This window comes from Drosophila biarmipes, chromosome 3L (genome assembly GCF_025231255.1).
Source record: "Drosophila biarmipes strain raj3 chromosome 3L, RU_DBia_V1.1, whole genome shotgun sequence".
NCBI lineage: Eukaryota > Metazoa > Arthropoda > Insecta > Diptera > Drosophilidae > Drosophila > Drosophila biarmipes.
The window spans coordinates 3345798-3351797 of NC_066613.1; the positions used below are offsets into that span (position 1 = coordinate 3345798).

A 6000-nucleotide genomic window follows, 5' to 3' on the forward strand; every position below is an offset into this window, starting at 1 on the left:
GTCAAGATAAATCACAACTTTTTCTAGTCGTACCATATCTTTGGAATGTTGTTGGTGCACGTCAAACAAAACGGCATTCTTAGAAATTCAAACTAACTTAGTGCCGTAGTAAAAGACCTATATTTAATAGAATTATTATCCATGAACACATGATGAAAGGGATGAATATTATTTGAATAAAAACAACCTTTTCAGTTGTGTTCTGTATTAAATCTGAATTTTATTTTCTAAGTCCCTCCTTAGGAAACTAACATGAAATTCTTATTAACATGAAATTCTATATTCTCGATGCTGTTGAGCCACTTCATGTGGTCGTTTACCACCTTAAGGTACCCTTCCAGATATGGTTTCAGTTTCCGGATCGCCCAAACGATTGCCAAGCACTGCTTCTCGGTCGTGGAGTAGTTTTTCTCAGCGGCGTTGAGCGTTCGGCTTTAGTAAGAGATCACCTTTTCGCCTCGTTGAGTTTCCTGGGTCAAAATTGCCCCGATACCGTAATCGCTCGTGACCGTTTGCAGGATAAATGGTTTGTCGAAGTCCGGACACGCTTGAACGGTATGTGTCACCTGTCTTGCCTTTAACTCTTCGAATGCCGAATGATTTTCCTGTGGTTTGATTTTTTTTGCGAAGTAAGGTACAAATCGACCTGAAACCTACTCTCCCGCACACCCAGCAAACCACAGGCAGACCTCATGGGGGTCTGTCAATACGGCCTCTGTATTGTGTTCGGCGGCCTCCACACAGTATTCGTTGGCTGCATCTGTTCCTGTTGTAGTGGTGTCCATTGGCCTCCTCGTGGTACTCTTTTGCCTGCTTCCCGTTCCTTTTCCAGTTCTTCGTACTCTTCGGCTAATAACATCAGTGAATCCAGGTCCGGCACTTTGTATGCTCTTAGGAAGATCCTAAAGCTTGGGGTGCAGTTTTCCTTGATGATCTTTAAGGTTCAATATTAAATATTTTAGTTATTCAAAATACAAATTTAATAGATTAAATAAATTAATTATATGTATTTGTATATTAAGTATATCTCTACAAAAGCGCCTAAAAGGCAGGGCCTGTTGCTGGGATGTAAATCCCTGGCGCATCTATTATGGGTATTCACAGAACTTGTCCTGTGACAAAACGGTGTTACGATAGTCGACGTCGCCTGCGCTATTTTGTAGAGCCAGTTGCTCAAAGTCTAATGGGAGTGACCGAATCGTCGCGGGTGTGAATCTCCCAATTTAGTTTGTGGCTACTTGGAAGTTTGTCTACAAGCTTCTTGACTAACATTGGGTTGTTTAAGTACTCTGTTAGGCTGCATGCTTCAATCGTTGCGCAAATGATGCGTACTGCAAGAGAGTATATATTATGGATTACAATTTTTCTTTGGGTGGCGCAAGCTTTCTCACCTTGTCGATCATCCTCTCCAAGATGTGCTCGGGTCTACCGAAGAATATTTTTAGCGCGCTCATTACTTCCGGAACTAAGCTAGGAAGAATAAGCTTATTCTTAACCATTTCTTGTGCCCTGCCTTTTAGGCGCATTTGTACACGGAGCATGTTTTCAACATTGGAGCATCCTGCTGCGGAAGTGCTGTGCTGGAATGTACCAATAAACATTGGCCACTCCACTGGCCGCTGAACAAAGGAACAAAGGTATAGCTTGTCTTACGGCAATTTGGGAACTAGACGGTGGTGCTGGCTTCGCCTGAAATAGCCCGTCTGTCGATACGTTTAGCGTATTCATTAGCAGTAAGATTTTATACTTCTCCTCGAAAAATCTCTGATCGGAAGCTCTTTTTCCTTACAGAATATCGAGCATTAGCTTAAAATTAACATCAGGAATAATGATTTCATTGCTGGTTTTTATTCATATCGATGAGATTGCCAATAGCTGCTCGACCTTATTTTGGTTTACAGGTAATATGTTGGAGTTTTCGAATTGATTTGGAGGCTGTGATCGTAGTATCCTTCCAGAGGGGTTTTGGGGCTCCAGCAAGGCACAGATCGCATTTCCAATCTTTGCCTTCGACGTCGTCGTCGACGCCTGCGCAGCGAAAGTGATACCACCTGTCGCATTGGACCCAGCTTTCCTCAGTTTCTGTCGCTTTTTTCTTGCATATTCTGCACACTTCTTTGCTCATCTCTGTTACCTTTTACCCAGTCCAGTTTTGTATAAAGTTTGTGTGTTGCTTTGTTTTTAAAATTGTATAACACATTAAAATGTTCAACTCAACGAAGAGTGCGAATTTACGTTAAGCTGTATGATTACTTCAAGATATTTTCGCATTACCTGGCTCGATTGCAGTAAAATAAGCATTCAAAGATTCTCCACCTATTCTCCAAATTTATTTGTACTATAAATATAAAAAAAATTTTGCTTCTGTTTATTTTAGAAATGGTTATTATTAAATTTCTCATGGGAATGGATCTGGACACAACTAAAATTAATAAGCACCTACTCTGATATGCCAAGGACCGTGTCTACAAGTGCTCAAAGACCTTATAGAAAATAAATTCAAAATATTGCCTAACATGTAAAAACAAGTTTTTTATTCAAGATTTCTAAGGGGGAAACGGCCTTCTGGTATCTTCTACAAGCGTATGTTAAGTCACTTCTAAGTAACTTCTAGAAGTGACTTCGGCGATATCGCATTCGGATCGCGGAAGTCACTCCTGTCGGGAAGAAGTGTGCCACTTCGGCGGTACTTTTCGGAGTCACTTCGACGACACTGTAAAACCGGATAGCGGTGAACTATGATTTTAAAATAAACTTTATTTTATTTTCAGCTTTCGAATCAATGTGTTTTACATTTGGCGTTAAGAACTTAAAAACGTTGTCTTTTCCCTTCTACAAGCTCATTGACAAACATTGGGTTGTTTAAGTGCGCTGTTAGGCAGCATGCTTTAATCGTTTTTTCAATTTTTCTGTGGGCGGCGCAAGCTTCCTCTCCTTGTCGATCATCTTCTCCAGGATGTGCTCGGGACTAGGCTAGGAAGAAGAAGTTTATCTATCTAACCATTTCACGTGCCCTGCCTTTTAGGCACTTTTGTAGACCGAGCATGTTTTCAACATTGGAGAATCCGGCTGCGGAAGTGCTGTGCTCAAATGTACTAGTAAACATTGTCCACTCCTCAGGATCCCCGCTGAACGATGGATTTAGCTTGTCTTGCGGCAATTTGGGAACTGGACGGTGATGCTGGAGTCGGAAGTAAGATTTTATACTTCTCGATAAATCTCTGCTCGGAAGCTAATTTTTCTTCCAGCATATCGAGGTAGAATTATCTTCGGATTTTATCCATATCGATGAGGTTGTCCACTAGCTGCTCGTCCTTATTTGGTTTCCTATGTTGGAGTTTTCGGTTTTCGGAACTACCTCCAGTAAGGTACAGATCGTAACTCCAGTCATTATCCTCGACGTCGTCGTCGACGCCTGCGCAGCGAAAGTGATACCAACTGTCACAACTGTCGCATTGGACTTTGTTCAGTTCCTGTCGCTTTTTTTTCCGCATATTCTACTCACTTCCTTGCTCATCTCATTCTTTGATCCTCTCTACTCATCTCGGGGGCACGCTAAAAACTTTGTTTTCATTTCTTCTCTTCTTTCGCTTCTGCCGGTTCTAGGGATGGTTTTCAAAAGTTAAGGAATCTTAATAACTATACCGCTTAAAATTTAATTTCAAATCGTTAGAACCGCTTTTGAGAAATCAGTATACAATTTAAAAATATCACCATAAAAAGCTTTCAATCACAATTTTTGAACGGTGGTATTTAAACAAATCATGTTTGAAAGACGTAAATAAGAATTACCTTTCTAATGACGTATAGCACAAGCCTGTAGCTTTAGTAGTTCACAAATTACGGGTGTACAAAATGTACCTATTTATAATATATATTCAAACTAGCTAGTTCTTCCAAAAGTTGTTAAACTAATGATTCTTTCCAAAAAATTTCCAGGATCCTTAAAAATAATTTTGAGACAAACTGACATAATGACAAACTAACAAGCAGAAAAAACAGCATTGCCGCTGGCTCAGTTTTACCACAGGGCAGAGTACCTCTAATGCCACAGCTCGCAACATAAAACATCGACAACTTCGCTATCTCACATCAATAAACTATCTGTCATTACTAAAAATGAAACCTAATCAAATGAAAAACACTACAATTTTTGACGGGAAAGTGCGTTAAACTGTATGGCTATCGCTGACTTACCCAGGGCTCCCACCAAACCAAAGAGTCCGTAAGATGCTGCAAAGCACCACCAATTTTTGGTCGGCCAGAACTGCTGCGACTACGACGGTTTCATCTCCTTTAACAGGACATCTAACTCACACATATCGGGTTTTACAAACATTTATTTAATATGGTAGGAACAATTATTTATATTTATACTTCTCTCAACCAATCTGTCTTTCCTCAGACTTCGAGACCAAATCTTGGGCGTCGTCTTCATTATCGACGCGGTCAAAGCAGATATCTTGCTGCTTGGATAAGGCTACAGGCGCCGCGGAACTGGCATTGAGCTTCATGGACAACACGGCCCACAAAAGAACACAAGCGATGCAAGCGTGTCGGGTTAACTAATCCTTAGGAGCTCCTGGGGAAAAGAAGGATCAGCCCAAATTGTACGTTACCTGTGCTGTAAACTATACCATTTAATTTAACATACGGTTTAAACATCCGATGGCCGCCAGACCCCTTCTTTTCCGTGACCGAGTAATTAACCAGGAGTTTGTTTATCCTGGACGAAAAAAAGAATTAGGTCATGGTTCCGCTGAAACAGTATTGCGCCGACGCCAACGTGAGAAGCGTCACACTGGATGCAGAAATGAGGAGAAACTCCTCCGATTTTCTTTTGCAAGCAAATGGAAGGTAAGGTAATTTAAAGTCTTGTTTTCCGCTGGACCCCTAAAGAAAATATACAATTTGTAGTATGCTTATATGTTTATATATTTTAAATAAAGTTTTATTCTTGGCCGTTTGTAAGTTGGTTTATTTTATTAAAACGTCTTTCAAAATACGACTTGAAAACACTTACTGTGCGGACTCTGCCGAATGCAGAGTTATTAGAAAAAACGTTCAACTCGTTTTGTTTTCTAGTATGCACCAATTTTAATGTTCGATTTCGAGATTACAAAAGAGAGATATGTATATATGTACATGGGTGAGCTGCATGTATAAAAAAAAAAACTCCAAACTCCGAACATTCTCTGCCCAAGGAGTATTCGCACCAATTTGACCAGGCAGGGGCGCTATCTTACAGATGGTTTTTCGAATGGTTCCATTTTTTACCTTGATATCGGACACTCTTACTCGTCCATCAGCTCCGACATGCGTGTCGTTGATGCGACCAAGGATCCATTCCTGGGGAGGTATATTATCTTCGTGAATTATTACCATTTGGCCAATTTGAATGTTGGCATTCGGTTTGAGCCATTTGGAGCGCGTCTGAAGCACGCCTCCATAGTTCCATTAAACGAGGCTTGTAATGGTTACAGTGTGTGCAGCGCCGTACAATCTTTTGAACGATTTCTCGGGCGTTTACAATCCAAGCCTGAAGTCGCAGGATTCCAATGAGAGCCTTTGGTCCAGCGTGCATGTGCTTCTGGTGGAGATATTCAACAAATTTCAATGTGAACCAATAATTCTTTGATAGAAGAACAGGAAATTTGACATCGAGTGAAATGGGCGCCTTGGCTAAGCGGCCTCCTACATCAAGCCGTTTAATCCGTCAGTCGCTGCTAGGAACGGATTTAGTTTTTGAAATTCGGCGTTTAAAATCTTGTTTTCCTTTATCTGCTGCATTTCCTTGGAAAAGGTTTTCTTCTGAATATGTGATACGATGTGCTTGAGCGCGTATTGCAATTCAGTTGCAGATGTATGAATTACTATGTTCATTTTTCTGTTGATCTTGATTCAGTTGAAGACTCGCAACACAAAAGATATGACTCGAAAAATGCGCGATAGGATGACAATTTGTTGATAACGTAGTCGAATATATCTTCCTTGCTACCA

General features: G+C 40.6%; 1 long non-coding RNA gene across 2 annotated transcripts in view; it reads left to right on the forward strand.

Moving 5' to 3' along the window:
* Positions 1-4925, forward strand: part of LOC127010881 (uncharacterized) — a 38197-nt gene extending 33272 nt beyond the window's left edge. Inside the window, exons 1-3 of one of the 2 annotated variants that reach the window (XR_007763746.1) lie at positions 4142-4351; positions 4406-4610; positions 4680-4925. This is a non-coding gene — a long non-coding RNA (uncharacterized LOC127010881). Of the gene's footprint in view, positions 1-4141; positions 4352-4405; positions 4611-4679 lie in introns of those variants that run through there. The other variant, XR_007763745.1, reaches the window with a different exon arrangement.
* Positions 4926-6000: the final 1075 nt, after the last annotated feature.